The sequence below is a fragment of the Littorina saxatilis genome, linkage group LG4 (genome assembly GCF_037325665.1).
Source record: "Littorina saxatilis isolate snail1 linkage group LG4, US_GU_Lsax_2.0, whole genome shotgun sequence".
Classification (NCBI taxonomy): Eukaryota; Metazoa; Mollusca; class Gastropoda; order Littorinimorpha; family Littorinidae; genus Littorina; species Littorina saxatilis.
In genome coordinates this window covers 49,695,790-49,708,127 of record NC_090248.1, presented here as the reverse complement: position 1 = coordinate 49,708,127, position 12,338 = coordinate 49,695,790, and positions in this window count along the sequence as shown.

Genomic DNA, 12,338 nt, shown 5'->3' with positions numbered 1-12,338 from the left:
TGCATAGACAACAGAATCGCCTTGCACATCATTGTTCTACGTGTCATTCCAATTCTCCACTGTAGACAGGCTAGTTATGATAAGTTATTTCTCTCTACATGTGTAACCGAGTGCCGTAACACTACGATTACCTCGGGAGGCGAAGTGCAATCAAACAGGATTGAAAATGTTAGGGCTAATTTCTTAGTCCTATAAAAACTGTTATGCAAACCCAAAGGTTTCCATGAACATACAGAAAATCGGAAACCACCAGACCTCATCACAAACAGAATTCCACAATCCAGAGGTGTTGACTTAAAGGCCAACAACTTAGGTGCAGAGTCTGCTGTGAAAGGAGCGGTAGCCTCCCCTGTCACACATGTAACACACGAAGCTGATAAAAGACCATAGTTTCTTAACAGGTTCTCATAGGCTGATTGCATCCAGCGTGGAAGACGTCCCGGCCTTAATATCGCCTGCATGGTTATTCTTGTACATGTATATTCTTAACTTGAAAGTACAATTTGGATCACGTTAGGGAAAACAAGATTGTGAACACTATTTATCAATTTTCGTCGCTGAAATGTAAGGGTTTGCACACACACAAACGGGGGAAATCATGCGTGAGATTTACATCAAGCATTAGCGTTAATCAGAAATTCGAGATAGGCCTGATAGATATCTGAAACGACAGGGCCGACCACTCAGATTTACGGTTTTTGACACGTTGTCTGTGTTTTCTATTCTTTGACAAAATAAAACAGTTACCGCTTTACTGCATTTTCTTTGAATAATTTTTCTGACTGGGTAATTCCGTCACAAAGAGATGGATTATTTTCTCATATTATTATACCACAGTTTTGCAACAGATAGGGTAAGCCGTTGTTTGCTTGCTTTTAAATCTGTTAAGTGCGACAACTTCTGCAAAGAAAATAAACAAACAACATCTCATTTCATTTTATCCATATTGAATTCTGCAATGAACGATATGTAAGGTTACATTTGGTTCTACGGTCAAGGTGTGCCATTCCTATCGAATTGAGTCTTATCTCTTCAGAACTGTGTTGATACGATGCTGAATTCTTTTGGTTTAAACAATGTTTATTCATATTTACATGTTCAGGAAATGTACATCGACATAGGGTGAAGCTGAATTCTTTTCCTTTAAATTAGGCCCTACTGAACTCAATACAACTGTCCATCTGTTGACTCTGTGGAGTAAATTGAAATAAACCACTCGCGCTTCTAATGCTGACACCATTAGCAACAAAGCTTATCACACTCATGAGCGCGACAAGAGCAATCAAAACAGTTATTAGCAACAAAGTCATGACGAACCTTTCTGAAGTACAGAAGAATGATGAGTTTGGAGCGGCGGGAGCGTGGCAAGGAGAGGCCTGCTCCATTCAGGAGCGACAGTCTCGAATGACTTGGAATATTGAAACTGCTGTTCGAACCTCACACCGAACGACAGGATAGGAATGGGGGGGGGGGGGGATTAAGAGGCGGGGGACGAGCGGGGACAAAGAAGGAAGGGGGGAGGGAGGCAGGGAGGGGGTGCGGACGGAGGGTCCCGTCTATAAGGCTGTGACGACCGGGAGATGCAACAGCTGCACAAGCGCACAGATGCTGAGATACGAACTCTCTTCGATCGTTTCTTTTAGCATTGATTTACAGCACGTCCCACAACGACAGCTTTATTTCTGTACTGCATACAGTCACAGCCCTCGCGTGTTTGGTTAGCGGTCTCGCCGTCTTATCCTCCTTCTCTATACCCTTTGCCCCCATACCCCCCCCCCCCCCCACCTCCCCCGCCCGCCCCCACCCCTACACCCCACAACCTTCGAGTTATTTTCTTCTGAGATTTTGTAGGCCTACAATATGTTTCGTGCATTTTCAAACAGGATCAGAATGTGACCACTGCCTCCTCTAAACTAGAATTATTGTTGTGTGTTATTAGTTTATAACTCCATCTATATCGGTAGGATTTCTGTATCGGTTGTGAGTATATTGACCGAGGAGTCGGTGTGAACAATGCCACATACGGACTTGTATTATTAGCGGGAGGTTATACTTTGGAGGCAAAATAAAGATCGATTTGTTTGAGCCGCTGAAAATATCTATATTTGATTGGATTGTTATCCAGACTGGTCTATGCACACAGACACACTCACCCGTGCACGCACGCAAGCACGCGCACAAATACACACTTCTACAAGTTCTAAACTCGCCATGAGTGAAAAAGGCCTGCAAGGGAAACTGAACAAACTTCCACAGAACGTAAGAGTGCGTACAACGTGGCAAAATCACAACAGGTGCTTGAAATTGTTTTTCGATTTAAATGTGAATTTACTTTGGATGGTTCGATGCTCTTTTGTCCCAAAAATCTAGTACTATTTTTTTTTTTTTTTACCTAGATGCCACAAGTATGTGCGCCTATGGAATATCATCCTTACTGGCCACAATTACGATAACAATTAACTCTGAAGTCATTTGTCACCTTCCTTGGTGAGCTCTATTAAATAACTGAGGCTACTGAATCATGCACTGTGTCAAAGCTGACGAGTGCTCGTAGCGTACACGAAAGCCTCAATTTGTTGTGCACATGTACAATGATTTACAGGACGGAAGGTATGGAAACATGTCGTGTGCCTGTCTTCATCATTGAAGCAACAGGTGACAACATTGGTATGTCTTCTCGGGGCACAATAGTGTAACGTTATTGAATCCACCGCAGCTCAGAGTCACAAAGTCTGTGCGATTTATTACGTTTCTAATTATAATCGAGCTGACGACAGCAGGGGACTGATCGAAATGAGGTACATAATTAGAGTGGCTGTGGGGTTTTAGGGGTGGCTCAGGATTACATTAAGGCTTAAACATAGAATAGATTTTTATTTGAAACATTCACAGCAAGAACGAAGTGTAACGCGTTGTAGTTTGAAAGTAATTTTGAAGTTTTCAGTTCGCAAACGCACTTTGTTGTTTCGAGAAAGCTATTTTCGGTTCCTTTTTTTCCCATCTTCTCTGCAGGCCAATATTGTATCGGCGGACAATATAAACAATTAAAATGTGACAAAGACATGGCACACTGACAATATACATTCTGATTAACACTGTACGCATATCTATATCTATATACGGCTTGTGTGTGTCTGTCTGTCTGTCTGTCTGTGTCTGTTCGCCATGCACTGCGGCCAAAGTTCTCGATGGATCTGCTTCAAATTTGGTGGGCATATTCAGGTACACCCCGGACACAATCTGGTCGATGAAAATGTTCAACACGTGCTCTCAGCGCACAGCGCTGAACCGATTTTGGTTTTTCTGTACATCCATTCCCAGTAACTCTTCCTTATCTTCTCCAGTGTTTTGCGCGTTTATCTCCCTTCCTTCGTACGGTGCGCCGACGAAGCCGGCGTACACCCGGCAAAGCCGGGTATTCGGCTCTACTTCTTCCCAGCGAAGCCGGGTACCCGGCGAAGCGGGTATTCATCTAGTATAATATAAACATACAGCTTGGGTCTTGCGTTTCGACGATTATAATACTACATTAAAATGTTCGGATGTCAAAAAAAACTGTCAAAACTTGTCATTTTGCTTGACTTATTATTTCATAGTCGTTGGAGGAAACGTTTTTTGAAGCTTAAAATTAAACGTAAAAGAGACACTCCGCTTGACTTATCATTTAACAGTCATTTAGAGAAAGAATTGTAATCAATATGCCGGGAAACATTCGTTGACACCTAAGATTAAACGTACAAGCGGGAAAGCGCACAACAAATCAACCACACAATATTCTGATCATTATCTTAACAAGGCTTAGTCATATTCTAAACACGTGTACATGCCTTTCTCTGACATGCACGGTTCTGTTTTTAAATCAAACACCGCTTAATCAATCTATACGTATTAACGTTTACGTATAGCGTGCGTGTTATTCTGAATGATAAACGACACCGGGCACATGTTCGCGTGAGTAAACATTGTGAGAGTACACCTATGACGGTATGGAACAGTCAAGCCAAACAGCGAAATGCGGAGGGGTGTTTGCTTGTTGAAAACAGCTGGCCTTTTCACTGCTGCGTTGACTTTCATAGCTGACTTGATCTGTGACCAGATGCTAGCCAACTACACGCGTATGTGTGATACTATAGGCGTTAAGAGCGCTCACTTACCCGATACGTTTAAACAGAGGATGGGGTGGAGGGTTTAATTTGGGTTGCTCGAACTAGGTGAATAAACTAGGTGTAAATGAGCGTACCTCTCCCGGCACAATCCTCCTCGTATATTTTTCAAATCAAAGAGAGCCATATCGGTTTAGTTGCATTGTAGCAGACAAGACCAACAGTCTCTTACAGTGAAGCCAAAACCCTGGTGAAAAGACACTACCAAACCACCTGGAATGCCCAACACAGCCTGCTATCTGATGATCAGATGCCCAACCTACAGCGCCATCAGCAGACCATCCTCTTCCGCCTACGGACTGGACACTGTCGACTGCGTGCCCACATGCACCGCCTTGGTCTGACGCACACACCGAACTGCCCGTGCGAAACAGGCCCACAGACCCCGGAGCACATCCTGCAGACCTGCCCGCTCCACCAGGAAGCCAGAACAGATCACTGGCCCCAAGGTGCCACACTGCAGGAGCAACTCTGGGGCACCAAAGACTCCCTGATCCTGACCACCAGCTTTACTCAAGCGACAAAACTTGAAGTCTGACCTGAGGCCAAAAATCCTGGAACGCCGAAGAAGAAGAAGAAGAAGAAGAAGAAGAAGAAGTTGCATTGTACGTTCCTAAGAGCCTGAGCTTTCCTTTTCTTTTCTTTTCTAAATCTGGGCTTTAACAAGAGCACAAAGATAGCTCCTGCTCCTTTGCATGCTCGCAATTCTGCTCTTAGCTGTCAACGCGAGCGTGCATGGAGATATAAGCTTTTTTTTTGTATGTGATAAAGAGCTGTGATGAACATGAACCAAGTGAACTAATACAGATTTTTTTCCCAACGAAGAGTTTTCTGTCGAAAACTGCATAAAATAGGGCCTGTGTATATCTGTATGTGTGCTTTAAGTCGAAACGTGGGGGGGGGGGGGGGGGGAGGGGGAGGGGGGGAGTCATCACAGCGTAGCGTATGAATACTGATTGCAGATAATGTCACAGCACGCAACAGCCCACACCAAAACAGTCCCTCGAACTGAATAGGTACTGAGTCACGCGCCATTCCAATTGCCATTAAATACTAGTTCACACTGGTTGAATGCCGCAATCATGCGTGCCATCTAGCTGAAGTCGATATTATTCCAATGAATCGCGGATCAATCACGGGTGAAGCAGAAAAAAATCTTTACCAACGCCAGCTGGTGCCGTGTATAATTAGCGCTGTGTGGCTTTACCCTAGGACGTGTGTCCCCGGCAATCTGGACTTATTTTATCGATACGCAAATCCGATTGCTGGATAAAGCAGCGAAATTAGCATAGTGTATGCAAATTGGGTGCCTCATGGCTTAGGTACATAATGCGCGTCCACTGGAAATCTGTGACCGGCAGCATAATTCTTATTCTTGTCAGTAATCACATGAAGATTATTTGAAGGAATCTTTTTTTCGTTCCAATTGAAAGCACCACATGACCATGTCCGGTCTACTTAAGATGGATGAATACCCACCTTTTTTGTCATAAGAAGTGCATCGTGTATAACATAACCACCTACATTCATTTTTAATGGTATATTTACATGACATTGGTCATTGCACAGCACAATGCGAATGTCTTTTTTTGTGTTCAACAAAAGAACGGAACAAGAAAATGACCTGTTTGCGGCACTACAGTGTAATCCTTTGACGTACGTCACACAAATCTGGTTTTTAGAACCAAGGAAACACTTTGCCAGATATGCGGACATATCACTTAAAAATCGAGTATGCATCGGCGGCTCATGCCATTATTAGGCCAAATTTTTCCCAACGAATGCGACGTGACTTTTTGAGCGCTGAAAATCGATAAGGTACAAGAACATTATATTTACCTGACAGCCCACAGACCAATTTTTAGTTTGTGTGTGTAGCCAGGTGTGTGTGTAGTGTGTGTGTGTGTGTGTGTGTGTGTGTGTGTGTGTGTATGTGTGTGTGCGTGCAGGCGTGCGTGCGTGCGTGCGTGCGTACGTGCGTGCGTACGTGCGTGCGTGCGTGCGCAAGCGCGCGTGGATGCGCGTGATTGCGTGCGTGTATTGTGTACGCATTCTCTCAAATATGCACAAATAATGTTTAACAGGTACCGTATTGAAGCATTTTGTTCCAACAGGAAGACCTGTCACAAACTATCCAGCATGGAAAAATCACCGCACAAAGCCGATATCAAATCGCTTACAAAAATCAGCTTGGAAAAGTTTCCAGCGTGATTTTCCCTCTCTTATGCAGTACTTCACAGTCATTCATATACACAACCAAAGTCCACATTTATTCCACCCCGGGTGCAGGGTATTCTCTCCGCCATGTCCGTATCATTCACCCTGAAAATGTGCTCACAATGGCCGTCCCAGATTCCTCCTTCCCTGGTGACCACCCTGACTGTGGCGTCCCTAGCAACCGATCACCCGTTTCTATTCATCACTGTTTGAGGCTGTGCTCGCGTGAAGAGAAGTAAAGAAATGAAAGAGGACAGAAAAAGTAACATTCACTTTGCTGTCCGCCTGGAGTTGCAAAACTGACACGTATGTTTCTCATTGTACGATGGAGAAAATGTCGTGTGTGTGTGTGTGTGTGTGTGTATGCGTGTGTGTGTGCGTGCGTGTGTGTGTGTGTGTGTGTGTGTGTGTGTGTGTGTGTGTGTGTATGCGTGTGTGTGTGTGTGTATGCGTGTGTGTGTGTGTGTGTGTGTGTGTGTGTGTGTGTGTGTGTGTGTGTGTGCGTGTATGCGTGTGTGTGTGTGCTTTCACGATCTGTTCCTTTATTCTATTTTGATTTTTAATTCGTTAAAACAAATTTGTTTGTTTGTTTGTTTGTCGCCCAGCCGACCACGAAGGGCCATATTAGGGCGGTGCGCCACACACAAGACAGAAGTCGCAGCACAGGCGTCATGTCTCACCCAGTCCTTGCACTAACCCCATAATGCCAGACGCCAGGCGGAGCAGCCACTAGATTGCCAATTTTAAAGTCTTAGGTATGACCCGGCCGGGGTTCGAACCTACGACCTCCCGATCACGAGGCGGACGCCTTACCACTAGGCCAACCGTGCCGGTCGTTAAAACAAATATCACAACAACAACAAAACATCTGCATCAGGAAATAGAGTTAACATTGCAACCAAACTGCGGAATGGGTCATTTTTAAACAAACGTTGTTTCTTTTAGATCATACCAATAAAACAAATCCATAAAAAAAAGATTGTTCATTTTGCCTCACTAATCTAAACTTTCAAACAAAATTTAACGACGTAATTTTAATTTAATTTGTAATTTGTAATTCGAGTTCATCATATTTATTCATTTTTCTGTTTATTTATTTTTGATTTGTTTGCTTCTTTCTTTCTTTCTTTCTTCCTTCACTTATCTTTTTCAATTTGTTCCTATTCAATACATTAAAATGTGAACAGTTTATCTACAAGAAGAAATTATCTTCTCCACTTTCGAGATAAATCTAAAAATGAACTGAGCCTACTTGAAACGAGCTTTGTGATAGGCGATCATCCCCGCTTTGAAATAAAATAATAATGCTATGCCTCTCTCAGGCAGCTCTACGAGTCAGCCTTTATGAGTGATGAGTTGATATAACCTGATACCTGATAATTATGCCAAGGGCGGGTAGGACGTATTAGCCTACCGGTACATAAAGGAAGCATGAAGTCTTCATTAATCATGTGCCTTATCCCTTCGTTATCTCACTCATTTATCGGATGACAGTGTGACATAAGCCCTACTGCGGTCCATTTGTCTGGGATTTAATTTTCTACACAAAGCCTTGACACCTAGCGCCATTTTTTTCTCTCTTTCTCTCTCTCTCGAAATAACACGGAAAAGGAAAAGGGGTTATGATTTATTTGCACTGAAAGGCCCTACCCTGGAAATTGGGTTTATTATCGAAATGATTACCTGACAAAAAGTTATTTCATTTTAAACAGTGTGTCTTCGTATCTTGCAACACTCATGTCATTTTTTTGCTTGTGGATTTCGCCTCTGCTGTTTCATTCTGGAGTCCAGTTTGACAATTGAATTCCATTTTGGAAATATGAAAGAAACGTCTTATACCATAAAGGCCAAACCATGCTTGCAACCTTCAATTCATTTTTCTCTCTCGTGGATTTCGCCTATACTATTTCATTCTGGAGTTCAGTATGACAAGTGAATAACATTTTGGAAATATCATGAAAGAAACGTCTTATACCATAAAAGACCCACCATGCTTGCAACCCACATCTCATTTTTCCTCTCGCGGATTTCGCCTTTACTATTTCATACAGGAGTTCAGTATGAGAATTGAATTACATTTTGGAGGTTTTATGAAAGAAACATCTTAAACCCCAAAATGTAACAAATTAAACTTGGGATTTTTTTCTCTCAATAAGGCACTGTTCTTATAGGATTGATTTTATGCAGATTTTTAACTGAAATCCTTCTTTTTTAAGTTAATACTGTCAATGATGATAACACCGAACATTGGTTTCTACAAAATACGAAGTCACACTGTTAAAAAATGAAATAGCTTTTTGTCAGGTAATCATTTCGATGATAAACGTAATTTCAAGGTAGGGCCTTTCAGTGCAAATAAATCATAACCCCTTTTCCTTTTCCGTGTTATTTCGAGAGAGAGAAAGAGAAAAAAAATGGCGCTAGGTGTAAAAAAATAATAAATCTCAGTATCATGGTATAAGACATTTCTTTCATAATATTTCCCAAATGTAATTCAATTGTCAAACTGGACTCCAGAATGAAAATAGTATAGGCAAAATCCACAAGAGAGAAAAATGAAATGAAGGTTGCAAGCATGGTTTGGTCTTTAGGGTAGCCTATAAGACGCTTCTTTCATGATATTTCCAAAATGTATTTCAATTGTCAAACAGGACTCCAGAATGAAATAGTAAAGGCGAAATCCATAAGAGTACAAATAACATGAAGGTTGCAAGCATGGTTTGGCCTTTAGGGTATAAAACGCTTCTTTCGTGATATTTCCAAAATGTCATTCAATTGTCAAACAGGACTCCAGAATGAAATAGTAAAGGCAAAATCCATAAGAATACAAATGACAAGGAAGTTGCAAGTATGGTTTGGCCTTATGGTTTAAGACGTTTCTTTCCTATTTCCAAAATGTAATTCAATTGTCAAACTGGACTCCAGAATTAAATAGCATAGGCGAAATCCATGTAGGTCTCAGGCATGGCGGGTCTTGTTTTTTCTCTTGACTTAAACAGCAGGATAACGCTTACATTGGGATTAGTCCGGAGCCTGCCTATGCGAATGATAATAAATTGGATCGGTGAGAACAAAAATCTACGGACAACTGTAGATAAGAACTCAGACAGTCTTATAATAATTATAATCTAATAATCTTAGACAGAAAAAATGAACATTTCCTTTACTTAGCAAGCTATCTTAGTATATATCTGACAAGAGTGGAATCATAATGTGAACCTGCTCGAATAAGGAAGTTAGCTTTGGCAAGGCACGCTCGAGGTAGTATTAAGGGCCAAAATAAATGAAGTACCGATCCGTGTACTCAACAACATTCAGCGGGAAGAAAAAGAGAACACGGAAGAATACAACAAACGCCATGAAAATAAGAAACGAAGCCAAAACATGTCCCATGAAAAGCGGTAGATACAAGGGGGTCCTTAACGTCCTCACAGAAAAGTTGTCCTTTTAGGGACATGAGTTGGTGATATGCTAAGTACAAAAAGCACGACACGGAATTGCTTTCAAGGGAACTGAAACCAAGCGTAAAGTAGAATGAAACAATTAAGAAGCGCCGGAATAGAGTCTTCAAATAGAGAAACGGCACAGAATCTCCAATCAAGTAAGCCAAAACTAGGTCAACCAGAACCACAAGACTGACGAAAAACCAGGCATCCCAGGAAGATGAAGAAGAAGTAAAACATTGACCAAGGAATTTTGGCACAACCACACCGAGAACCAAGGAACCCGCGAACAACACTGTAACGTAAAGCATACAACTAAGATTCAGTTAAAAAAATAAAATCTGTGAAAAAAAGAACAGCAGAAACGAAATGAATGATAAATAAAAATGCAGTCATACGAACGGCGCCGGTCCAGAAAAATCATCATGGCGGTCGACAGCTCTTGTCCCACCTCGTCACAGCGGGACGCCACCGGGTGATTCTAGCATTGCGCAGCGAGAGGACTGAGATTATCGGTCATTCAGTCGTGCCGCGAGAGAGAGAAAACACACCTTTCCACGTAACGTTATGTGCCAGCGCGCCAGCCTGAGAGAGCTGGAGTCTAGAAGCGCCACCCCTTCGCCGCTCGTTAACTGCGAGTCTTCCAGTCCGCGCCCGCCCTTCTTCCACGTGGCGGGCTGGCCGTTTCCATCCGGGGCCTTTTCCACTGCTGGTTTCCGATTTGGTTCTTTGAAATGGCGCTTGACTGAGGTGGAGCGGCGGCAAGGGTTGTGTTCTGAGTTAAAGAGGCGCCTTTCATTTTTGTGTCGAGATGGTATTCAAGTTTATTTATGAAACTAACTCTTCAGGGTGGGGTTTTTTCTCCGATGAACGCCGATGGAGCCGAGCCCCGCTACCATACATACGCCGGTCATGTTTCTTATCATCATCAATGTCATACCTCAGTATTTTAAAATGACAAGTAGATGTTTAAGATATGCACTCATTACATAACCTACTTCTGCTCGTTCACAAATATAATATTTTTTTGATGATATTCTTCGATACGATTACTTACCGGTCTCTGTTCATTTCAGTCTACCCTCAGCACACCGTCATAACAAGTATCAGTCGAGGCCGATCCTCGTCGCTTCTCAGTTTAATATTTAGATTCTTTTCACTCTGCGATTGTAAGTTCAGTGTAGTAACGAAAGGGAAAAGGTCGACAGTCACAGCAAGAATCAATGTTGAAGTCAACCTTGTACGTGCCTGATTCGTCACGTCCAAACTGCGTCACGGCAATGAAAATAACCGGAACCGGTTTTATTGAATGTACGTGGACAGTCTCCACCGAAGGGAAGAAAGAGTTTTCCGGCTTTTTGATCTGTCCTGCCGTCTGCCTCTGTACTTTCACACCTGTCCATTTTTATTGTTTATTTATTTATTTATCTATTTATTTTACTCGGCGAAACTAGTCACTCAAGATAGAACCACATTTTTCAAAAGTAATTATTCGGGCGGGGTTTGTCTGCATTTTGAACATTATTTTTTCAATAGACCGTAACCATAGATTTTGAAGTCTTTCGCACCATTGTGTTTCCTCTTCCTCCTCCTTTGTTTAACTTCTGTCTCATGTTGGACGTGTGCTCCATCCACTGAGAATTTTTAAATCAGCGACTCGGACAGAGAGATAGAGTTTTGTTTGAAGTTTGAAAGGTTATTTTACAAAATAATAGTAGACGTGTCTTTCAATGGTGCATTCTGCATGACAGATTTAATGCGACTTTGTCTGGATCTTAGGTCCACAATAGACCCTATCGGTATTCCAAGCTCTCGTAATCTCTCGCAAACTTCAGAGCATAGCAAAGCAGGCGGTACAGCGATCCCGTGCGAGCTGCACAAGCCAAGGTTCGAAGTTCTCGCGATGTTCAAAGCATAACAAAGAGCGTGTCTCGCGAGAGCTGCTCAGATACCGAAAAGGTCTATTAGACGTGTGTGTTCATTCAGTGAGTCATATTATTATAAGGCATACGTGCACAACACATTGATATTAAGTACAGTACGTGTTCCAACGTGGTTACAAAAGTGCAATGTTAGCAGCCCCAGCTGTCTTCCCTTGGAGACGTCAGTTAAAGCTCAGCACAATGTGTCCCAAGGGTCCACAAGCCGAACAGTCCCTGTGTACTTATAACACATTGTGGTCACGCTTAGTGTACTGTAAAGTGTCTTTTACATTGAAATATTCTTGGTTGACACGACAATCCAACAACACCTTGATGAATGGAACACACACACACACACACACACACACACACACACACACACACACACACACACACACACACACACACACACACACACTTTCCAATGGACTTCCTGTCCTTTTTATTTTTTTTATGTTTTCTTTCTTTCTCAGTAAACATTATGTCAGAATAAGATTTCAAAATCCAAATACACGATGTTAATTTTCAAATATGAGTGGTGCTTGCACGAGACGCATACAGTATAACAACCGTTATGTACCTCAAGTTCGAAA